This window comes from Archocentrus centrarchus, chromosome 23 (assembly GCF_007364275.1).
Source record: "Archocentrus centrarchus isolate MPI-CPG fArcCen1 chromosome 23, fArcCen1, whole genome shotgun sequence".
In the NCBI taxonomy this organism is placed as follows: Eukaryota; Metazoa; Chordata; class Actinopteri; order Cichliformes; family Cichlidae; genus Archocentrus; species Archocentrus centrarchus.
The window spans coordinates 12,794,882-12,820,322 of NC_044368.1; the positions used below are offsets into that span (position 1 = coordinate 12,794,882).

General features: G+C 40.5%; 1 protein-coding gene across 1 annotated transcript in view; it reads left to right on the forward strand.

The window, feature by feature from the left end:
- The window catches only part of wnt5b (wingless-type MMTV integration site family, member 5b), an 89,659-nt gene that overhangs the window by 18,267 nt on the left and 45,951 nt on the right, over positions 1 to 25,441 (forward strand). The window contains exon 2 of the mRNA XM_030719821.1: positions 20,413 to 20,555. The gene's annotated coding sequence lies outside the window, so the exon portion shown is untranslated. The remainder of the gene's footprint in view (positions 1 to 20,412; positions 20,556 to 25,441) is intronic.

Consider the following 25,441-nt stretch of genomic DNA (forward strand, 5'->3'; position numbering starts at 1 on the left):
TAAAATATAGAAGAAATCACCTTAGTTTTAGTATTTGTTAGTTTGTTAAAATTCATTATCACAACTTGCCTGATGAGGCTTTAATGGACATGTTTGAGACTTTAGATGTTTACAAAACTGAGAGTCAACTGCTTTAAAAAACTTCTATTGTTATTGTAATACCTTTCTTGATTTTCCTAAATCCTGCCTCTGAGATATGCCCTCCATACAATAATAATTAAAACGACTATAACTAACAGTAAAACTTATTAAAACTAAACATTTTCAAGCAATTAAAAAAACTAAAGTGAAACAAGCAAACCCACTCTGGAAACTAACTGAAACTAAACCAAATTAAAAACCAAAAAGTCCAAACATAATAAAAACTTATTAGAAAAGAAAAAAATATAATAATTCAGGTCAACTTTCAGCAGTTTCATAACAATGAAAAGACCCAATGTGGTTACACTGTATGTGACTTAGAGTAACTTAATGTGTATAAAGCTCTGGTACATTACCTTATCTAAGAAGAGGATTTTTGCCTGAGATACGGCCCCCCTATGTTGGCAGAAATTACATACCATTCATTTAACAATGTCTAAACCTACAGATAATGTGTACGTGCATTACAATATTATAATCAAGAATAAGTAAATAAACTACTAAATATACATACATGAAGGTTGTTTGTGACATAGCACACAGCAGGGAAAAAAACTCCACTTCAGACGTTTTTTGCACTACTGCGTGGTTTAGATAATGGAGCTGCCTGAATAGAGCATGCAGGAGGTAGCGTACTTGACACCCACTCAGCAGCAGTAAATTCACCAGAATATTAGCTGCTCTATTAGCACATCAGCGCACTCTGACATCACATGGGGTTTGTGCTGTGGCAGGTTAAAGACTGGCTAATGTCCAATCTGACTGCGTCAGACATTTGCATGTGCACACACACCACTGTCAGACAAAGTCCTGAAAAGTTTAGGCCCGGAGTGCATGTTGTGAAATCAGCTTATTATTGCCATTACTTAATATATTTAACTCACAAAGTAGGCAAAAATTGTGTACTAGACAAAGTAAATAATTTTATGCAAATGAAAATGATTTGTATATGAATGTATTTTTAAGAGATAAGCCTGGGAGACATGAGCAGTGCAGAGGTAAAATAAAGACAGAGAAGAAGAAGGAGGTGAATTTAAGGAGGTGGTTGGGCTGTGAGATCTAGGGAGAGTTTCAGCTGCTTTGTGTGTTCTTTGCCTACATTTGAGCCGTCCTCTTTGCATATCAGTTTGTTTTTTGAGCGTTTGAGTTCATGCAAAAAAAAAAAAAAACTGAATGACTTTATGTTTATGTGACATTGAAAAAGAAAGTGTTTTCTATGTGTGCTGTGTTCACTGTAGTCTGTACAGCCAATATACTTGCACTAGATGTGTGTTATCTGCATAATATATTGTCTATATGTATATGCCTGTGTTTGAGCTTGTGTATGTGTGGGCTGCTATCCCTTTTTGTGTGTGTGTGTGTGTGTGTGTGTGTGTGTGTGTGTGTGTGTGTGTGTGTGCGTGTGCGTGTGTGTGTGTGTGTGTGTGTGTGCGTGCCATGAGCCCCAGTGAGATGCAGCGAGCATGACGGAGAATGACAGCTTGATTTATGGCGAGGCTATAAGTAGAATGACTAGTGCTAGAGGGAGAGAGTGTGAGTGTGTGAGGGGGGAAAACATGATAGAGAGAGAGAGGGAAAAGGGAAAGTTGGAAAGGATAGATTGTGGAGAGAAAGAAGGAGAGATGGGGATGACAAGAGGAAAAGGGATGCAGAGAGAGGAGAGAGATGGTCTGAGCGACAAAGCTAAAAAGGCATTGGACAAGAGAGAAGATGAGTGATGGTGGGCTGCATGATAGAAAAGGGGAAAAAGAAGGAAAGGGGTCAGAAAGGGACTGATTGGGATTATGCATGAGGGTCTAAGTTTCCTATTTGCGTATTGCTTAAATATGACAGAAAAATGAAAGAAAACATGACCAATCTGCAAGCTGCATGAAAAGATGTGCAGAAGAGAAGGAGAAACAGGAGGATGGAAAGTTTAGCTCTTGTTTGCAAAGGGTTAGTGTGCGTTGGTTTAATGACACACTGCAGTTCACGCAGTGCAGCGTGCTCGATAGCAAAAATACATTATCTTCACAATTACATTTACATCTTTAGACATTTAGGGCATTTTGTTATGCAGAACGGCATATGCAGAGTGCAAATGAGCTTCAGTTCCCTGATCAATAACACTGCAAGGCGAACAATATCCAGGAGAATATTCAAGAGCGCCGATGATTGCTGTGAATGTCATTGCAGGCTGTGAAATAAAAGATGTTATTAAGTTACATTTTAGAGCTTTAACGCTTCATTATTAGTTTTGCACATCCTCCGCTTGGCCGATGTTTTAAAAACCGAGACTTCTACATTTTATAATAACATGGGAGTCATTTATGCAAGGGCTCTGAATGAACCTCATACAATTTAACCTGTGAAATGTGTGCACAAAGCCGCAGCAGGTGGGGTGTGAAAGATTAGGGGAAAATATGGAGTGAAGCTGAATTGAATGAATGTCATACTATGGTGCTGATAATTATTTCACTAAAAATTAACTTGACATCCACCAGGTCATGGGAAACGCATCTAGAATTAGGTTTAGGGTTTGGGTTAGGTTAATGCTCAGCTTTTTCTATAAAATTTTAACCTCTTTGGAACCCCCAAATTGAAAAGCTTTTAACAGAAACAAAAAAAAAAAGCATGGGACCTCATTTGATATGTAACAACTTCTAGTTACTGAAAACACACGGCTAAAACAAAACTCTAAAATTAGGCAGGCCATCGGTGAGATCACCTGGATCCTGTTTTATTGTTAATGATTTATTAAAAATGTGGGATTTGGATATCTAAAGTGAAGCATGCCAGAAAAAGTTTGAGGACTGCTGCCCTAACCTGTATTCCTACAAGCTACATCCAAACTAATGTTTTCATTCTAAAATGTAAGCAATCTCTGCCCATACAAGCACTCAGCAAATGTCTATATTAACACACAAACAGGAAACGCAGCATTAGTTGCCCATAAAAAAAATACTTCAGAAGAGGAACGTTAAGTACTGTAAGTAAGGAAAAAAATATTTTTCTTTACTTAGGCTAATGATAAAGTCAGACTTTTACAGAAAGCAGAAAGAAGGTCCCAAAACTCTTGATCACACTTTAAAGACACGGCTACAGAAAAGGATTAAGGCCACTAAAAATATTTGGGAGCCATGACTTTTTTTTTTTTTTTTTCTATTTTGTGATTTTTTTTTCTCACAATTCTGAAAGAAAAAGTCATGATTTAATTAATTAATTAATTTATTTTTTGTCAATGGCCCAAATCCTCTTCCATACAGCAATCACCAGTGTTCGGGTCATAACTTTAAAAAAAACAAGCATTGTATTACAAATTAATTTTTTTTTTTTTTTAGTAATGCATTACACTGCTTCTTGAACAAAGCAATTTGTTACACTACTTGTTACATTGCTCTTTCATTTCTCCATAACATGACCTGAAATGCATTGTCCCATTGTTTTAGTGTTTAAATTTGAATACAAAGCAAAGTTGAAAATCAGTCCAAACACACTTAAGCGTAATCATCACTGGGATTCTTACTGTAGAAACATGTACAAATAGAAACAGAGGCTACAATGCTACAAGTCTGACTGCTCGTCATGGCCTTTGTTGCATGCTGAAGATCAGGCTCTAGCTGCTGGGCTGGGGTCAGCACACAAGCAGCTTTAAAGTCAGGCTGGGCTCGTAGCTAGCTGTTAGCATTTGTCTGTGCAGATGCTTGCAGAGAGCCAATGCTATCCTTCTGTACAATATAAATCAGCTGATTGTAGCACAACCACACTGGAAGAAAAGAGCACGTTCATGTTTTTTCTTTTCTATCCACTCATCATGCAGATAATTGACTCTTTGTAACACACGTAATGCCATAATTGTAACTGTAATGTTATTACTGATTTAGTACATTATTATTACATTACCGGAAAATGCAATGTGATTACAGTAATGCATTACACCCAACACTGCCCATCACCAGAAGAAGCCATGGCAATAGGAAAGGAGCACATACACAAATAAGAGGACAATAGTAAATGTATGTGAGCCAAGCTATAGGGTTTTAGCTTAATTTTTCTGGTCTCAATGCTCGAATCAGGGAGCTTATAAAAATGTCTCCATCATTTTTTCTAACAGCCACAGCTTCTGCCCAAAAGCTAAAACCCAACCTGGGAGTTTTCAGACCGAAACTGGGTCAGCACTAGTCTGTCTTATTTCTCCGAAGATGCTGGTGCAGATGTTAGGTATAAGCAAAACACAAATTAGAGGCTTTAAAACAAAATTGAGTCTGTGTTAATGTGTTCTAAGTGCCTGACCTTTAACCCTAACCCCTGTGATAGCCCCAACCCCAAAACCAGGTCTTAGGCTTCAAACAGCAGTTTGACTGAGGAGACTTTGAGCAATTTCTCTTTCCTTTCTTTGTCTTTCCACTGCACTTTATTGCTTCAGTCTTTTCATTACTTTTCTTTCCTTTCCCCTTTTTACTTGGGAAAAGTTGTAATTTTCTGCCCTCTGGTATAAAATGGAGAGAGAATGCAGCGTTTTCAGGGCAGAGAGCAGGAACGAGGAAGGAACGCCTGAGAAATATGAGCAGGAGAGACAGAAAGAAAGAGAGAGCGCAGTCTTTGATCTATCTCTTGGTAGGAGCTGGTCTTGGCATGCAGCCAGAAAACCCCACAGCTCGCACACACACACACATGCACACACATTTAGGGCTCCAGGGCTTTGCTGATTATTTCTGCTGGGAGGATCAAACATGCCAACCCCCCGCCCTCCTCCATCCATCTATCCATCCATCCTTCACCTATCTGTCTGTTCATGAGACCATCTGTCCAGGCATTCATCAGGCAGCCCATCCTTTCTTCTATCAGATGGAAAGATCTGATCTAAAAAAGCTAAAATACTTTACTTTCCTCACAGTGACTAATTGTAACAGACGGTGAAACATATTAAGGGTCGCTGAGTTTTAAGTCATCAATGACTTTGGTGAGCTCTTGGGGTTGCTGATGTCAGGCTGGCTGAGTGGTTTAAGGCACCAGACTCAAGGATGGAGTCCTTCCTTCCCAAAGGGACTTCTGTTCTCCAAATGGAGGTGTGGGTTCAAATCCCACTCCTGATGGAGTTTTTGGCATTAGAGTTTATTGACACATGCTGTTTACTGAAACTTTTAGGGGGAAAAAAACCTATCCATCAAGTCCCCTCTGTTGTTTTTTATTCAGATGATGACATGTCCTCAATGAAGCTTATTTCCTTGTGTGAACTTTAAAGGCAACATGAGGAAACCAAAGTGATATGCAGAGCCGATACCTGAATTTTCATCTCTACTTGATCTTCCAGCAGTGCTGCATTCTTCAAGGTTGCACTGGGAAAACCTTGTTGATATTCAGTAAATACAAAAAATCACAGAAATTTCAATTCACACAATTTTTGATTTGGATATCATGAATGTAGCTTTGAAGCACAACTAGTTCAGTCGGTAAAGCATGAGATGTGTTATCTCAGGGTCTTTGGGGCAGTTTTTAACCAATACTTGTGTCAACCATCAGCACTCACAATATTTATCTGGCATTAAAATGTAATCCAACATGGCACTCTTATGCTCAACATAGTTTTATGTTACATAAAATCTCTCCTCTCTTTATTGGAGAGACTTCAAACTAATCTCTGTGTATATCAACATGATCAAGGGGTTTCCTAAGTCTGGGTTTAGCCTGCACAGATGCAAGACAGACATGGATACCTGCTAATTTGCTAAGTAACAGACTAACAAAATAATACTGTTTCACTCACCAAAGCCAGGAATGTCAGTCATGGCTTCATTTTTCAGCTCTGGAGGTTGCAATTTGAAATTTACACTACTCAATGAAGACAATCAAGACTGAAAATTAGTTTTGGTTGTGAAGTTTTAGCATTTTATCTCATGAAGTGAATTAGTTTACAACAAGCACTGCCAACAAAGATTACATTTATTCCCTTGACTAAGAACAGGTCTAACTTTAAGGGCCTTTCACATACAATGGCACCTCTGTGCTTCTTTTCTACCATTTGCACCATGAAATAATGGTTTCCCGCTATGTAGAGCAAAGTGCATGGCAGCCTGGTAGCAGTCACATGGTGCAATGTACATTTGCATAACCAATAGAAATGCAAAATGCCAACGGACGAGCACATACAGCACACACAAAGACCCTGAGCAGCAAACTCAAGAAACCAGAGCGTTATGCAGTTTTGAAACCTGCTTTTCGATCTCTATCTGATGCGTCACCACGGCTGTAAAACTTTGGAGAGCTACAAAGGTGAAATTTTAGTCATGTTCAATAAACATAATAAAAATGCTTTAAAATTATTTTAACAGCTAAACAAATTTAATTGTTTGGCTATATTTCATGTTTGTGTTTGTGTGATAAGTGCGACCTATAGCTAGCTCAGTTGGTAGACCATGAGACTCTTAATCTTGGGTTTGTGGGTTTGAACCCCACGTTGGGTGGAAAAGTTTCTTGGCTAAAGGGAGGAAATGCTAGCTTGTGACCTATCAGGTTCAGAGCATCAGATTTGCTTGCTTTCTCATTCTGCAAAGTTGGATTTTTTTTTGGTATGTTTGTCTATATTTGGTGATGAGAGAGGTTTTGGGTGGAAATAAAGATGCCTTGTGTGTGTTGTTGTGTGCATATATTGAGTGGGAGTTTGTGCTTCTGGATTGTGTGCAGAGAGTGCTGTCAACAGCTGCCATCAACAAGGTCAGGGCCCTGTGAGTGTGTGTTTGTACGAGAGACAGTCTGGAGACACAGTAACATCTTCAGCTGTTGCTTAAGTTGTAAAAGAGTTATTGTCACTCTCTCAGTTCTTTCTGGCTTTCCTTCATTTTCCCTTCCCACTGAACTACCAGTTGTTTTAGGCCACCATCTGCCTTGAATTTTCATTTTGTTCCTCTAGAAATTATCTATATAACTGGAAGATTTCCTCTTATTTGTCCCCTCTGGTCTACAATAATCATACCAGTCAGTTCCATGCTGAATCAGCTGCTATGAATTCTCTCCGTGTTTTTCTCTCTTGTTGAGCTGTGGAGCCTGAAGGTCTAACCTCCAGTTGAACTCACACATTGAAATAACCATGTGTGCGTGTTTGGATGCATATGTGTCACGACTATGAACTCTCATCTCTGACCTTCAGTGCACGTCTGTCTATCTATCTGTCTATCTATCTATCTATGTTCTCTGTTTTCTCTCTTAGTGCCTAAGGGCAGATGTAAGGGTCATTAAAAGAGGAGCTGTGTGTTGTGCGCATGTGCATGAATGAGGGCACTGGCCTTTCCTCCCCTGTCTAAAAAGGAAATACCAAATTATGGAGGATCCCGCTCTCTCTTTCTCCCTCCCTCCCTCACACACACAGACTCGCTCATTATCGGCTTCATCTTAGTAACACTTCTGTTCTGCTAAACTCAAAGAAGGAATGAAAAGCAGGCATAGAGAGGAGGGAGATTTAATTGTTTCACTTGTTTGCAAACACAAGAATGGACGCCAATAGTCCACACTTGCTCACATCCACAAATCTGGCCACTCACTACCAGAGATGGGAAGTAACAAAGTACAAATATTTTGTTACTGTAGTTAAGTACAGTTTTCAGGTATATGTACATTTACTTTGCCCCCTACAATTTAACACAAATATATTTACTTTCTACTATTTAATTTGAATGTATTTGAGGGGTTATTGGTTATTTTGTGACATCAAACTGAGTTGAAGGGAATGATAACACCTAAGAGAAAATCCTATTGGTTTATCCATCATTGGTGCTTATTGTGCACATCTTGCAGAGAACTGCCTGTGACACAGAAAAGAACGATTAGTGATATCTTGATACAAAATGACATCAGTCTGTCAGCTTCGCACAAAAAAAGCTCACTTTTTACTGTGAGTACTTTTCAGAGCCTGCACTTTTTTTTTACTTTTACTAAAGAGTCACCTGTGGCCATTACAAAGCTTTTCAACCTACCAACAATTTACCTCATTTTTTGCTGTGTATTATTAAGTCCTTTTGGTAGAAAGGTTGAAATCAGGGCACCATACAGGTCACAGCATCCAAATGAAACAAAAAATATCCACCTGACTACAATTTTGTTAAAAATCTGATGTTTTTTGATGGTTCCCCGATTGATTACTGTACAGAAAACTAACAAGACAACATGTGACTGTGGAAGTTCTATCTATCTTAATTATACTGGATAATATACTGAACTGTATGTAATGTAGCTTGGACAAGAAAATTAAAGAAATTAAAGATACAGTGAATGTGTTGTCTTTGTGTGCAGTCCTCTCGAAATAAGCCAGAGCAAACATCAATAAATGTAAACAGATAAAAGGAAAAAATAAAGCAAAAGTGATCTTAGAAAAGGGAGGATATCTAAAAAGAAAGACAGGCTAATAAATACAAGACAGTAAGCAGAGAAAGGGGGAAAAAAGCTGTGTGTGTGTGTTTCTGTGTGTGCTGGAAGTGTGCCAGGGAGCCTGCCAGCCAGCCAGGCTGAGCTGGAGGGCCCCTGCTGGGGGTGGAGGGTTCAGGCGAGCCCCCTGCCTTCACCGGCCTACTGGAGCATGCTGGTAAAGAAAGAGGGAGGAGGGAACGAAAGAGAGGGAGAGAATCAGAAACCCCAAGAGAGAACAGGAAAAGAAGAAGGAAAAGAGGTGGAAACAGACAGACAGCCACGGGTGAGAGAGGAGGAGGAGATGATGATGTTGGTGCAGAAAGAGAGGTGGAGAAGGTAAACCCGGAGCAAAAATGTGAGAGGAATGCAGGGCATGGAGGAGTTTTCCTCTGGCTGGAGAGAGAAAATGAGAGAGGGAGAGTAGATGGGAGGGTGGGAGGTCCTGGAAACATAAGGCACTGCAAACACTCCTCTAATGTATTCCCTCCCTCCCTCCTTCTTTCCTTCCCCCTTTTTCTTCCTCTGTAGACAGTCCACAAATCCAGATGTGTTAAAGCACTCAGATCTATCACAGATATCGATTTGACTGATCTTTCTTCTTTTTTTTTCTCTTGTCATTTACCCACATCGCACATCCACACTAACGTAACACCCAAAAAAGAAGAGGAAAAATGAGTCGTGTTTTTATGCTTGCTTGCATTTACGGTCTCAAAATTCATTTTAAGTATGTAGACAGAGTGATTTGCACTAAAATCAGTCTTGAAGGTTTTACTTTAATTTGTTCCACTGATCAAAAGCTGCAAAGGGGCCAGTGTTGCAGAGTTTCTTCTTTAATGAAGAAAGCAACATGGGACTGAATCCCTATATAATACAAAAATAGTAGCTCTTTAAAGTTAAGCTGTAGTGTGAATGAGGTTAAGCTTTTTGAGTGAATACCTGCCTGCTGAGACAGACTGTGTGTGTGTGTGTGTGTGTGTGTGTGTGTGTGTGTGTGTGTGTGTGTGTGTGTGTGTGTGTATCCCATGATGTGCACACTTAAAAGACCCACTGTTTAAATATAAATAGCACCATCACAGACAGACATCTGTGTATTTGTGTGTGGGTGTACTTGTATTACTAGTAGTGTGGGGACATGAATCCCTTTAGACTTTGTAGAGACCCATCTCACTTCTGGGGACAAAAGTCTTCATAATACATATCCCACCTTAAGGTGAAGATTTAAAGTTTGGGAGGGTAATCCTCCAGGTGTGTGTCTGTAAGGTCTCAGACACACACACACACACACACACACACACACACACACTATTTCCCGTTCAAAGGTATGCCTAAAGCATAATTTATGGTCCTGCAAATGTGTCCATCTGTGTACACGTTTCCATTCGGACAGCAAGTGGGGAGGGATTTTCATCCACTGCAGAAATGCTTCCATGCAGTCTGCCAAAATCCCAGTTGCACATCACTGATGGCGCATGCGTCGGTCGAAAGCCGACAAGTGGTTGACAAGTAGGCCAGAATAGGGAAAGGGGAAGACACCAGGAATGGGAGGAGCATGAAAAAACCCATCAAAGATTAAAATTGAAGCATGAACAGTGCAGACAGTGGCTGCAGTGTTTCCCTTCAGTTTCACTTCAGGACTTTGTTTAACTTCACGCTTCTCCACGGCTGACTGATGGACCAACAACAGCACAAGCAAGAGTAGCCCACAGACTGGTTGTACCACACGTTTTGTACACTCCCACCATCAACAACAAACACTCTCTGCAGGTAGATGGGCAGTCTGCTCAAGCATAAAACAAGCATAAGTGAGATAGTATGCACCAGCCTGTTCTCATTCCCATTAACTCAAAAACTGTCATTTTGTCTTCCAGATGCACACAAGGTGTCCTTTGGTGCCATTAATGTACTGGGTTAACAGCAACAATAAGACAGCTCTTTCACTAACAACTTGTTTCTAAATGACCCCTTAATGTCACTCTTGGATACCATAACACATTCCCCTTAACACGCAAACCATGGCCAGGAAGAGGCAGAAATCAATGGAAGGGTTGCATCAGGAAGGGCACTGGCCATAAAAATCTGCTCTAAATGAAATATGCAGATCCATCCACTGTGGTGACCTCATGTCTTGGGTTTTGTGTAGTTTGGCTTTTTTGTTCCAGTTTTTATATAATTTAATAAACATTTAATACCTTTTCTGCCTCCGTCTGTTCATCTACCTGTTAGTTTCTTTGTAATCAGTTCCTGTTTTACTTTGGCAATGACTTTCTTTGTGGTTGTTTTGCTTCCTTTTGTTTTCAGACTTTTATAATTGTCTGCCCCTGTCCTCATTTGTTTCATCTGTACTCACTTATTTTCACCTGTGCCCAAACAGCCCTGTGTGTGTACAGTCCTTTTATCAGTTATCAGGCTGTCTGTTTTCCCACCTGTTTCCCACATACTCTTTTTGTGTTCCTCGAGCTATTATGCCTGGCCTTAGATACTTGCTTTGTTTGGACTATTTGAACAAGTTTGCTTTCATTCAGTATCCCTGCTTCCAGCATTCTGCATTTGGGTCCTGTTTTGACAAACAGACAATGTGTTTTTTTTTCCTCTTGCAGGGTTAATGCAGTGGAAGGGGGTATTTTAACCCAAACCTAACCATGTAGCTTTTAATGCCCAACCAGCAAATATAAAGATCAAAACACAACTCCATAAAAGGGACACAAACCAGGTCTCTGTGTTAACAAACCTGTGATTTACTTCACTGCCACACCTCCCGTCGTGGACTCTGGTGCTCTTTAAAAAGGAATCTTATCTCTAAGAGTTCAATATTTCCGCTACCAGTGCATCTAGGCACCATTGCCAAAGAATCTTTTGTACATATGTCTGCAACGCCAGTAGCATCTGACAGAATGCCAGTATTTCACACCCTGGAACCAGAATGCATTGTCAGCACTTAGTAGTGTAGCTGAAAAACTGGAATACTATGAAACAGTTCATTTCACTCACAGTTTATTTAAAAAAAATAAAAAATAACTTTCACATATTCATTTTGTTATTTCAGGCCTTTTTTATTTTAATTTTGATTATTAGGGCTCAAAGGTTATGAAAATCAGAAATCTAGTATCATTTTTTTTTATATTATTATTATTTGTGAAGATCAATTCAAAAAAAATTACAGTGGCGCTTCCCCACAGAGGTTTTATAGTCATTATGTCAGCCTGCAAGCCTCAGCAGAAATTTGAGCGTGATCCCAAAGATCTGAGGGACTAGAACCTGGAAACCACAATAGTTTAATTCCCCTTCTGGACACATTGGACTTCAAACACCTTGGATTCTGAGCTTCTCCACTCTTCCTCCAGTCTGACTTTGGACTACTGAGCAGCAGTCCAGTTCTTTTTCTCCTTAGCCCAGGGACGATGCTTCCATTGTCCCTGGTCCAGGAGAGGCTGGAATGTAAATGCTGTAGTTCCTTTCTTAAAGATATCTGTGTTGGTGGCTCTTGATGTACTGACACCAGCCTGACTCCACTCCTTGTGAGGCTTTCTTAAGCTCTTGAATCAACTTTTCAGAGCACACTTTTCTCTTCCATAAAACTTTTCATTAATGTGCTTCAGTACAACACTCTGCAAACAGCCAGCCTTTTTAGCAATGACCTTCTGTGGCTTACCCTCCTTATAGAAGGTGTCAATAATTGTCATCTGAACAACTGTCAAGTTAGCAGGCTGATTGAGTTGTAATACTGAACAAGACCAAGAGATACGTGGTATTTATACTGTCTGAATAGTAATTTACCCAAATTTAGATTGAAATAGTCTAATAATGGGAGATAGTGGATATCTGATTTCCATGAACTATAAGCTGTAATTATCATAATTAAAACAAAAAAGGACTTCAAGTTGTTCACTCTGTGTAATGAATGGAGAATATATGAATGTTACATATGAATTTTAAAAAAACATTTTAAAAAATTTTCATGATATTAGTGAATGAGGACATGCAGAGAGTTGGTTTGAAAGAAGAGGATGCAAGTGGATAGGGTGAGATGGAGGCAGACGATTTGCTGTGGTGACCCTTAAAGGGAGCAGCCAAAAGAAGAAGAAGCTAGGTGGTCACTTGCCACTGGTAGAAGCTCAGGGAGCAGCTACCTGACCATTTAAAAAGTTCAAGTTAATAGGGAAAAACTAGATGGCTAGAAAATATGTAACCCCTGATTTGGTATTCTTGTGATACCTTCAGTGGATCAAATACTCAGTTTGAAGTCATAATGTAGTAAGCATAATCTTTAGGCTGGAGCAAGTGTCTGTTTTCTAAGCCCTATTTTTACTCTTTGTACCTCTTCACATGTGTATTTTTTCCTCTTGTTCTTTCTCTCTTTGTCTTTTCTGTTCACGTATTGGCATCACTGCAGAGCAGTATTGCCAGAGCTTCTAAACGCAGCAGGAAATCTCTGTTTCTTCCTCTAGCTTGCTCTCAGGGGGATTGGTGAGACATTCTCTTATTTGTACAGTTTTATCTGTGTATGTAGCCACTTGTGTATTTATGTGAGTTTCTGCATGTGTGTGTGTTACACGCTCAAAAATGTCAAAACAAATGCCAGTGGCTCCCACCTCTGTGTCTCCAATCAGTTCATCCTGACCAGAATTCTTTTAAGAGAAAATAGGATTGTGTGGATGGAGGCAAGAAAAGCAGGAAAAATGGAAAGGAAGGAGGCAAGAGGAAGACAGCAGGGGAAGATGGGGCTGTAAGGAGGAAAGGGGGGGGGGGGAGAATAAGCAGCAGGACTAAAATGCAGAGAAGAGATAGTAATGAGAGATGGTAGGAAAGAAGAGAAGGTGGGGGAGAAGCAAAAAGGAGGTGAAAGGTGTCACATATACACATGCATGAGAGGAGAGGAGGTGGGGGAAGGAGGGGAGGTCACAGAGGTAGAGCAGCTCTGTATGTGGTGACAAGACAGTGTTATCACATAAGTCAATAGGCATGTCTGCACTGCCATGTCTGCATGTGTTTGTGGCCGTGGACTCTTAGCTTTAATTGAAGTCCTGTGTTAGCGCCATAGTAACATGGCCTATGGGATGATCAGTCAGTGTATGCACATACCTTCATCTCTCTTAACACGTCAGACATCTGTGCTCTTTTCTTTCATGGCTCATTTTTTGTGAGTGAATAAAAAGGATGTGTATGAAACTCTAGTGTGTATTGTTTTTAGTTGTGCAGTGTCACTTTGAACTGATATTATCCTCTTGTTCCGTCTAAAATACACGTTTTATTGCAGAGGTGTGTCCTCCGTGTTTCTTTTTGTTTCCAATAAAACTTTTAACACATGATAGTGATGCAGCTAGATGATGTGACACCTTTCACTCTAGCAGCAGCTTGAATAGACATAACACTTGTAATGGCTCGATACATATCAGCATTGTTTCAGATGCATTTGAGAATGCAACTCCAGATTGGACAATGCCCAAAGTTTCTGGAATTCTCAAAATATTGTCTGGAATACATGTGTGAAAACAGATGGAGAGTAAAGATGTGCAGAGGTAGAAAGAGACGTTTAAATGCAAGAATGTTGAGATAATGAGGTAACATGGTTCCGCTCAGAAAGATGCTGAAACATTTGCAAACTTTGCAAAGTTTAATTTTGCTTCTCATTTAGGCCCCAGTCTCACAGGCCTAGAGACTGGTTGACAACCACCTGGCAACCACTTGCAAGTGGTAGTTGGCAGTTGCTGTGAAGTCAATTGCTAAAGCCCCAGTTGTGCAGGTGTAGAGACAGGTCAGTGACCCACCCCTCGGGTAGCCACCAGTTGCTAGGGTAACATTGGTGAATGGTTGCAAGAGGTTGCTGGCGTTCACTAGGCAAAATCAGTTGCAAGAGGTTGGTTGCTAGCAGGTTGCCGCAGTCACCTGTAGTTTTTATGGCAGACTACTATAGTAGTATGTCTGCAAAAACTCATCAACTACTCACTGAGCGGTAATGAAACTTTGAAGAGTGTGACACCAATTGGAATTGGAGGCTGTTCACCTACAAAGTAAAAATGATCACTTTTGAAATGTTCTGGCTTCAGTGGTAATGCACACCTTTTACTTTGAGGGCAAATGTTCTCTGTTTCCCATTTGTCACTTTTTCAAGTGACCGAAGCAATCACAAGGAAGCTTTTGGTGCAGCAAAAGCTTCTTTATGACCAATTTTCACCCAGCATCAGCCAACAACCACTCATCAACCACTCAGGGAATGCATATATTTTCTTAGTGACTGGAGGTTGCCAGCAGCCTGTTTGACTCAGGTCTTCCTTCCAAATGTCACAAAGTCTTGGTAGATTTTTGGTCCCACATTAATGTCAGTTTGACTAGTTTTCTCTGCTGAGAGAATTATGAGAGTTAAACCAGTGTGGAGATTACAGTGCACTTGTGTGCAGTCCCTCAACAACTGCCTCAACACAATGGCACTATGCACAGGTTGAATACCAACTGGTTGAATACTGGTTGACCTGGAAAGCTCCTCCTATAGCAGAGTTCACCTTGAAGAGGAAAAAACTGCAATGGTCGCAGTTTTATTTATACTTGATTTCACATATTGACAGCATAAATGATGGCCGCAGCTTCTGAGTCTGAAAAGTGAAGCAAATGCAGAAGTGCTTTCAACCTCCATCCTTTTTAATGGCCACCAGATGATGACAGTTGTGGCTAGACCAGTCCTATAGAAGTCTACGGGAAAACAGCCCCAAACATGACCTCAGTAAACACTTTTCTGATGATTTATGGGCTCAGTCATTCATTTGAAGTCATACTGAATAGATTGCTCATAGCCCAAATTGATGTTCTATATAACTTTTAGCAGTCTTACATTTCACCAGTCAGTAAAGTTAAAATTCCACTCAGATAATTCCTCGGTTATTTGCAAGTAAATTGGAAGCATCAGCTTTTTATGATGCAGACACCACAACATTAGAACCACACCAAGATCTCAGTTCTTTCAGTCTAAATGAAGGAAAGAAGAAAAAAACTTGTAAATTTCCTTGTTACCTGCCCTGCCTGTATTCACCTGTTTCCACCTTCACTCCTTTGTGCCTTGATTTTTAAAAAAATCTTTTTTGCGTCTATGTCCCCAATCTCTGTTTTTTCAGCTAACCAAAAAGGTTGAAGTGCTCGATATGTTATGTTGTTACGACTGACTACGTTCTCGCTTTGGTTTGTCTCTTGTTTGTCAAGCGTGCAATTTCAGAACATAGTGAATTAAACATTGATAGATTTCCTTCAGTGGGACACTTTCCTGCTGATGGAAGTCATAAAATACACACAAGGACACAAATAAAGAAGAAACAGGTAAAAGGAGTACTCCTGCTTGTAGACAATAGAGAAGCTCTTGGTCACATGTGATGTGTATTCATGTGTGCGTGTGCTCATCAAACTGGTCTATTTGTCAGAAAAACTCTGGAGAGACAAAGACAAAAAAGAAAGAGAAGGAAGGAAAGAGTTTTTATGTAACATTCATTCATAACATCCGCAGTTCATATAACATTTATACAACAGCGAACAAGTCGGAAACATAAACTGGAATAAGAAACAGAAGAAGAAGGGGCATTGGATTTCTTTCCATTATAACATCCTTCCATCTTATCTCTTCCTTTCCCATCACTTTCAACACAACACACATCACATTTTCTTTGCTCCTCTTTTCCTTTTTTCCTCCCTCGTCACCCTCCCTGCCATCCATCTCTCAGCTTCTCTTTCACTGCCTGACTCCCCCTCTCTTCTTCCTGCTCGCCACACACATACACGAAGGCATGCTGACACTTAAACTAAATGCAATCACACACACCCTATTCCCTTACTCCCTCCTCTCACCACCCACACAGAAACGAGGACACATACAGGCCACAAAACACCATAGACACACTTTTACTCACGCACACACACAGAGGATCCCCCACACGGAGTACTTTCAGCACTTTCTTCTTTACCATACTCAGCAAGATCAGATGTCAAGTCAACTGACAACACACACAGAGGCTGTATTTTTCTTTTCACCACGCTCTGTTTCCTCTTCCCTCTTATAGAATATATGCATTTTTAAAGCTTCCCTACACACAGACACACAGACACACAATTTTGTTAGCTATTTAGAGGAGTGAAAGAGAGGATGGGGCATAAAAGAAAGGCTTTAGGGTAAAAAAAAAATGAATGTTGCCAAGATATAAAAGGAAGAGAGATGGAGAACATAAACACAGCATTCAGTATTCAGAAAATAAAGACATGATAGCCTAACCTTTAGCTTTGCATGTAAGCAAAGAGTAGCTATTAGAGCACGCTTGCAAGACAAAAACTGACTCTGTATTCAACACACAGACACACTTACACACACACACACAGAAAGAGACACAGAGAAAGTGAAACATGAATAAATGATTTTCATGCACTTACAAAACCACCACGAGCCAAGACGCTCTCGCACATATGCGCTCAATGTGTGTTTGCATATTGGCAGCAAACACAGTATACAATACGCATACACGCACACATGCGCATACAATTAAATTACATGCATATTTTCCTGCAAGCAGCATATATTGACACAGACATGGACACGCATGCAGAAACATATGCTTTCCTCATGCTTTATGAGAAATATTTTGACACTTTATGTATACACAGCGGAAGTGGGTGGACAGTGTATATATTCTAGGAAGCTTTAAGATACCGCCAAACAGACGAACACTAACGCTTCTGAATTGTCTAAAATTTTTATTTATGATTAAATACCTGCTTATAATCAGATTTGGGATCGTTTAAGAATAGTCGCATGTTTTTCTCATGCAGGCGTCCATGCAGGTGGCGTGGATTTTGTCATGGATGGTCACATTTACAAACGCATATTGTATTATTTTCCAATTAGGGATGTAATTTTGGTTTGTTAGTGCCATTGCAGTAAGATCCAAGTTTGAACACCTAAACCCAAAGTGTTTTCAGTCTACAGAGCTGCTCTAACCTTCTTACTTGCCATCTCTTTCCTCGTGATTATTAACATTTAGATTATTTGTTGCATTCGTTCCATTTTATTGTGCTTGATGTCCCATTTCTTTCCAGTGATTTTGTCGCGTTCCCACATCTCAGCATTTCTGATTAGAATGCAATCAGTAACAGAAAATACGCAGCTATATTCTAAGTAGTGAGGAAGCATTAGTTAGCCTTGCTCCTCGATTCACAGTGCTGCTCTTATCCAGCAGCAGCTTAAGTGCCTTGCTCAGGGGCACAGTGACACTAGCTGGCGAGGGAATGGAGAGTGGTTTTCAGTCATTCGTTCGGCAGCCTTCCAGTGAAAACCACACAGCTTTCACCTTTAGGCAACCGCTGCCCCTGATATATATTTAAGTGCAGGCTGCCTTCAGCTAAACACATACTCACGCACACAAACACACACTCACACACACAGGGCAACACGGCCACACACCATGTGTACAAGCCAGATTTGGCTTCGTCCTCATGTCTGCCATACGGTTGATTCCTCCCCGCTGTGCACACGCTGCAGGCCAAACACACAGGCGTGTGTGTGTGTGTGTGTGTGTGTGTGTGTGTGTGTGTGTGTGTGTGTGTGTGTGTGTGTGTGTGTGTGGTAGGAGAGAGTAAGAAAAGGAGAGGGAAGCAAATCAAACCAGGAGAGAGAACAGAAATATTCTTTACCAGGAAGAACTGTTTTAGGGGAAAAATTGCTTGTCTTGGACCCATGACCTGTTAACATTATGTCTTCTTGTGGGGTAAAGTCTTCATCATTGTGCTCTATGTTTGATTTTACTGGTCATGTGTGTGTTATGACCTTGATGTATTGTATATTTTGAGTACTACATTAATTTTTAATAAGCACGCAAGGCTTTAACAATGCCTCACCTAGCCTTGATGCGTGTAATGTGATGCCTGTAATGCAGACAACAAGGTGGCTAAATGTAAAAGCACTCCTTTCTCTCACAAATTATGCCTTTGAGTCACAATTTGTTGCTGTTTTTCAAATCCTTGACGAGGCTATAGAAGAGAAGACTTGCCCAGACATAGTCTGGAGGTGAGCAGGAAGGTGAGGGAACCAACTGCCTCGCTGGTAATTCATTTTGAATGCCAGTAGGTGTTTTCATCAACCCGTATTAATGCATGTGTGGTCAGTTTGCATTTCCCTGCATAAAGCAGCGTTTGATTACCAGGCTCAGCAGAGGATTATAATGAAATGGTAGCATTTGGGAGCTACAGTATTTCATTCGTACAGTGATAACATTTTTACTGAAGGAAATCTACAGGTTAGAAAACAAGATCTTCAGCAGTGGACAAGTTTGAAAAATCAGCTGGAAAATAGTGATGTGAATGCACATTGTTTCCACATCTAAGCAGCATTTTCAGAATTAAATCATACTGGCATAAATGTCATGTACAGGAGCTGCCGATGCTCCTTTATATGAAGCAAGGCTGACTGCGCATAGGTGAACTTGGCCACAGAGGCAGGCAGTTGATGTAGTGTAAACAGAGCCCAAAGCACATCCACCGTGAACCCTGCTGCCAACATCTGTGTCCATTATGGACTATGTCAGCAACTTAAGCCAGCATAGTGCAAAATGAGACTAAACAGAATAACCAGGTTGTGTCTGTACCACAGATTGGCTGTACTGTTACAACTGAAGGACGGGAAAGACCATAATTAAGTGTTTTAATACAATTTTAGCATTTCATTATTGACAGAAAACTATACATTCACATGTAAACAACAACTCTTCTAATTTTCTGCCTCAGTGTGGACACGACTTGTGTGACAGGCCCTTTTGAAACTACATTCTTCCAATGTATTTCAATGGGGAGAAGGATTTTTGTCTACACTGCTTCTGTTGTCAAGGCGCAAACCTAATCGAATGGCAAGTAAAAGCATAACTTAAGTGTAAAAGTCCTACCAAATAAAATGTGAAACTCACTGGGTTTCAAACTGCAGAGTGAGTGGAAAATTGACATTTTTTTATTCTTCAAAACTGAAAAAAACTTCACATGCATGGACACAAATCAGAGGATAAAAGTTGGTGTTCATGTAAACAAGAAAAGGGACAGGAAACGTGTCCGGGAACACACAATCAACAGATTCAGTTTCATGACTGTTTCACATACTGCGAGAATGTGCTGTCAATATAAACCTTTACGAATAATTGGGTTCCACTAGGCATTTAAATGATAGCCTGATGCCATAAACAGTGGCATACAATAAAGCGTTGTTTAAAATATATATATATGCAGATCCTTGTGTGGGCAAAAGCTGAAGAGCTCAAGAAAGCAAAATCAAGATGCAAACTGCAGAGGAGAATGTGAGAAAAGAAAGAATGAGGGTGGATAGACAGCAGTCTCTGTGAACCTGCATAGACAAGCTCAGTCAAGCTGCTTTGGTGAGAGAGGGAGAGAAAGCAAGGGTGTTTTGACAGCTCGGAGCCATCACAGCAGCAGAAGGCAGTCTGTGTGTGTGAGCGTGTGTGTGTGCGCGCGCGTGCTTGTGTTCATGTGTTTCGGTCTCTGTGGGTGCAGGTGGTTGTGTATCTGTGCACGTACTGTATTGGTGTGTCGTATGTATGTGTGTGCGCGTGCACACAAAAGACTAAAGGCAGAAACAGACAGTGACGTTTCTTCTGATTCAGAGACAAAGAGGGGGAAAGGGAAAGTCTAGCAGAAAGGCTGGATGAAGGACAAATAAAATAAAAAAAGATGCGAGACAGTATGTGTGTGTGTGGTGCATATCAGTGTGAGTATACATATTGATATGTGTCAGGAAGGCTGCTACCAGACCAAAACCCTCTCATTAGAGGGTTGTTGACGAGCAGACTGTTTTTTTGGTTTTTTTTTGTCTGTTTTTTTACCATTTTTTTCACCTTTTTAACATTATTTCCTCTCCCTTCCATCTAGACACAGACAGAACAAGCGTACGTACTCTTTATGAGCCTAGACCTGCTTCACCTTCACACACCTCCACACAGTCACACTGGGATCTGGCCTGAACAAAAACACTCTTCAGCAGCTGCCACTAAGCGACTCAGGAGCAGTTGGAGGTGAGATGTTTTGCTCAAGGGCACCTTGACTTGAAGTGAATGCTTTTTTTCTTCTTCTTTTCGTATCTGAAAAGGGGGAGGCCGCTGTTAATTCACCTCACCTGCACTTTTCTAGCCACCCTAAGGACTAGCACTGGTGGCCCTCCAGTTGCAAACCTGCTACTTGTAAACACTGCCTTTAGGCTGCTGCTGTGGCAGTCGACTGTATTTGCAATTGCTTGTTTCTCTCATAATAAACTGTTTTGTCAGAGTATCAGGATTTTGTGAAAAAAAAAAAAAAAAAACCTTAAAAATGCGACTAATTTTGTTTGAGGTTCACAACAGCAATTATGACATAAGCATACACTGTATATAAAAGATGGTAGCCATTGTCATGCCACCCATCATTTTGTGGGGGAGCTATAACCTAAAGTCACCATCCTTTTTTCTTTTCTTTTCTTTTCTTTTCTTCACTTAAGCCAGACGTGTGCATGTTTTAAAAGGGGGTAGATCCTGGAAAATGTCAGATAGCACTAACTAGTATAATTCACTAATATACAAAATTATAAAAACGGGCTAAAAACGACATGTGCAGTACTGTGAAAAGGTCTTGAGCCACCCCTCATTTCTTTATATATTGCTAGGAAAATGGGAAATAGATGCTGAAATTTACCAAAATGTGCAAACATACATGAAAATACAGTATATAAGGCAAAAACTGAGTTTACACAATTCTAACCAGCTTGAAAGTCAATATTTGGTATGACCACCTTTCTTCTTCAACACTCTCACACGCTCTTACTCTTGTAATTTCTTTAAGTAGTATTCAGGAATAGTTCTCCAGGCTTCTTGAAGAATATTCAAAGCTCTTATTTGGCTGTTGGCTGCCTTTTGTGTCATTTTCTGTCAAAATGATCCCACACTGCTTCAATAATGATGAGGTTCAGGCTCTGGGGAGGCCAATCCATGACTGATAGTGTTCCATTGTGAGTCTTTCTATCCAGGTATACTTTTACTGCCCTGACCGTGTGTTTGGGATCATTATCAAATCTGATGGTACTTTTCTGCATTCATAATTCCATCAATTTTGACAAGATCCCCAACATCAGTGGCTAAAATGCAACTCCCAACCATGACAGAGCCTCCACTGTGCTTTACAGATAGCTGTAGACACTCACTTTTGTACCTCTCTCTTGACCTTCTCTGTGCATATTGACAATGATTTGAACCAAAAATGTCACATTTCATTCCTCCATAAGACCTGTTGCCACTGATTTTCAGTCCAGTTCTTGTGTAGTTTGGCATACCTCAGCCTTTTCTCCCTGTTTCCCTTCATTAAGAATGGCTTCTTGACAGCCACCCTTCCACTGAGACCATTTCTGATGAGGCTTCACTGAACAGTAGGTGTATCTCTCGGGTCCTGTGTCAGGTCTTTGCTAGATTTTTTTTCCTATTTTTAAGGACATGACCCTCAGATACTGTTCTTCTGCTATAGATAGTTTTATAGGCCTGCCACTTCTTTTGTCCTCCACTTGTCCAGTTTCCAGATCTTTTAAGGACACACCATGCAAGTTTTTGGCTAATAGCTCTTTGGGAATCACCTTGTTGGTGTAAAAATACTATTTTATGCCTGTCAAACTGTGTTTTCTTTGGCATTTTTATAGATTCAACTAAAGAAATTGGAACAAATTATCTATTTTTGCAACAGGCTGCTCGTAACAAAGTGCCTAAAGATACCACTTTGAAAATGACAAAGTCTGTTCATAAAGAAATAAAAGGTGGCTCAAGACTTTTGCACATCACTGTACTTATCAGAGAAACTGCACGGCTGGCTCTTATACTGTAGGATCATCAATTAGAGCCAGAGGCTAAATAATGGCACGCACGTCACTCAAAATGGTAGCACTCCTAGAAATGCACAAATTAAAACTTTATTATAATCTAAGGAATTTACTGCTGCCCGTAAACATGTTTTTGGCACATGATTTGCTCAAAATGTTTTTAATGAAAACAAAGAGAATAAACCAAAAGAGTAAGATTGTGAGCTGAAAACCAAAATTACAGTCTAAAAGTTGTCTTTAAGTTACATTCAGCTGAAGGGAACTGTAGAGTGTGGTGATATATCAATGTGGGTTTGTCACCATAATCACCCCCTTTCGTATAGTCTACAAAAAGTCCCACGATCCATCGTTAATATATATAACACGCCTTTTCTTATTGATTACAGCAGCTTTACAGTTAGGGTTAGCTATTATTTCCTCAGAGCTACTAACTCATATCTGCAACATTTAAAACATATAGTGCTACATATGACATTTGAAGAAGAATCAAACAGTAGAATCAAACAGTTTTGAGAAAAAAACAGGTGGAAAGATTCATCAGGTTTGCACAAGTTGGTTTTTTTTTTTAAACCAACAGTTTGTCTCATACATGCTCATTGTTTCTCCTTCCTGTTTGCCAGACAGCCAATGCACATGAGTAAACAGACAGAGTGAATGTTTGCTGTTTGACAAGCGTGCGCGTATGTGTGTGTGTCAGAGAGAAGATAGTTGTCCTTTTAAGAGGCCAAATGATGGAAGGATTCTAGGTTTGTGTGATTGTGTGTCCATGCTTGCATGTGTGTTAACAATGTACCCTCATGTCCCCTGTGTCAAAGCCTGGCTAAATCAAGTGAACCATGGTGTGTGTGTGTGTGTGTGTGTGTGTGTGTGTGTGTGTGTGTGTGTGTGTGTGTGTGTGTGTGTGCGTGCGTGCATGCCTGGCCAGATCAATATGAACTAATCAATAGGAGAAGACAGCTAGAAGGACCTTGGGGACTGCAGATACACACCTGGTGTACACACACACACACACACACACACACACACACACACAGAGTCTCCTCTTTGTATTCCACACTCAGTTTCTCTATTTATCTTCTCTCACTCCCTTTCCCATATCTCTTTCTCACTCTGTTTCTACATTTGTCTCTTTTTAAAAGATCTTTCCACACGAATTATCTATTTTCCCTTTCACACAGTTAGAGCTCTAATCATATAGATAATGTCACTGCCTAATTTTCTGTTTTGTTTTGTTTTTGCTCTTCCCTGCATCTGGAGCTTCATATTTATAGATGCACAGAAAATGAAATGTAATACTTGGTTTTATCAGTGACTGTATTCATGCTAATCTGTGTCTTGTTAAAACATAGGCAAAAAAAAAAGAGGTTGGTCTATGCCATGCTTTGTTCCTGTAACAAACCATGTAAGGCGGGTTTGTTCAAGCCTGATCATATCTGCCAAATCAGAAAAGAGGGGTTGATATCTGCAATCACTCACCTGCTGCCATGCACCTGAATCCAGCCATGTAATGCAACGTGCTGCATTTACGTTGGTCAACAGGTTTGTTAGAAATTGCTTTTATTTGGGGAAGGATTATACCCTTTGTCATAATACTCATTTCCTCTGATTGGAGTTTTAGCATTTGTCCAGCCCAATTTTGAATTTTGGCATCTATAGCATCAATATTGACTTAAATTCTCAACACTGACTGCATATGGTATATTAGAGCATCCTGGACACATTCACACCTATGGCCAATTTAGAGTCACCAATTAACCTAACATGCATGTGTGTTTTTGGACTGTGGGAGGGAGCCGGAGTGCCCAGAAAGAACCCATGCGAGCACATGCAAACTCCAAACAGAAAGCCAGCGGCCAACTGATGGAGGAAAACCATGTGAGGTGATCGTGCTAACCACCACACTGCTGTCCTGCTCAGTAAGAGAAACTAATAAAAATACACTACTCAAAACAACTAAAGGAACACTTTGAAAACACATCAGATCTCAATGGGAAAAAAATCAAACTGGATATCTATACTGATATGAACTGGGTAATGTGTTAGGAATGAAAGGATGCCACATTGTTTGATGGAAATGAAAATGATCAGCTTACAGAAGGCTGACACCCTAAAATCAAAGTGAAAAAATGATGCAGCAGGCTAGTCAATTTTGTGAAATGTCATTGCAGCCACTCAAAATGGTACTCTGTCGTTTGTATGGCCCCCACATGCTTGTGTGCATGCCTGACAATGTTGGGGCTACTAATGAGATAGATAGTCTCCTGGGGGATCTCCTCCTGGATCTGGACTCAGGTGTTCTATTGGATTTAGGTCAGGTGAGCATGGTATCAATTCCTTTATCCTCCAGGAACTGCCTGCATACTCTCACAACATGAGGCTGAGCATTGTCAAGCACCAGGAAGAACCCAGGACCCACTGCACCAGCGTACAGTCTGACAATGGTTCCAAGGATTTCATCCCGATACCTAATGGCAGTCAGGGTGCTGTTGCCTAGCCTGTAGATGTCTGTGCGTCCCTCCATGGGTATGCCTCCCCAGGCCATCACTGGCCCACCACCAAACTGGTCATGCTGAACAATGTTATAGGCAACATAACGTTCTCCGTGGCTTCTCCAGATCTTTTCACGTCTGTCACATGTGCTCAGGATGAACCTGCTCTCATCTGTGAAAAGCACAGGGCACCAGTGATGGACCTGCCAATTCTGGTATTCTATGGCAAATGCCATCAGGCTCCACGGTGCTGAGCAGTGAGCACAGGGCCCACTAGAGAACATCAGGTACACGGGTCACCCTCATGAGGTCTGTTTCTTATTGTTTGGTCAGAGACATTCACACCAGTGGAGGTTATTTTGTAGCTCTGGCAGTGCTCATCATCTTCCTCCTTGCACAAAGGAGCAGATACTGTCCTGCTGATGGATTAAGGACCTTCTGCAGCCCTGTCCAGCTCTCTTAGAGTAACTGCCTGGCACCTGGAATCTCCTGCATACTCTTGAGACTGTGCTGGGAGACACACTGTTAAAAAAAAATTCTTGTCAAATCACGGAAGAGCAGAGCGGAGCCGCTACTC